Consider the following 543-nt stretch of genomic DNA (forward strand, 5'->3'; position numbering starts at 1 on the left):
TAAGTGTAATGACAAGATTCAAACCGAACCTCGAGAAAACCCCTTTAAAACGCCAAAACCGGCTCCAAAAGTAAAATACCACAAAATATTGGAAAAGGATGAAAAGCTCAAACAAGTTTCAGCATATTTGGCTTGGGTTGAAAGTCATGAAATAATAAGCCCTATCCCAAGTACACCAAAACGCAAACGATCCAATGATTAATCACTGCACAGCATCTAAGCAATCTTCTCTGACGCGCTGCCTCAGGAGATGAAAACACCTGAAAGAGGAAACGATCTTTTTAGTGCACCAAAGAAAGCCGATTCAAAAGTTGATGACTGGTTCGTCCTAAATTCCATAGATATTCAACTCAGCCCAGATGAAGGATATTCACTCAATGAACCTTAAAGAAAACACCTTGAAAAGATGTTAAGCGAGCAAGAAGAATTTTTAGGAGAGATAACAACACCTATTTCCAATATAGAACACCAAATCAATACGGGAACACATAAACCCATATCAAATCCACCGTACCGAATATCACCAGCAAGGAAAATACAGTT

The sequence above is a fragment of the Eupeodes corollae genome, chromosome 1 (assembly GCF_945859685.1).
Source record: "Eupeodes corollae chromosome 1, idEupCoro1.1, whole genome shotgun sequence".
Lineage (NCBI taxonomy): Eukaryota > Metazoa > Arthropoda > Insecta > Diptera > Syrphidae > Eupeodes > Eupeodes corollae.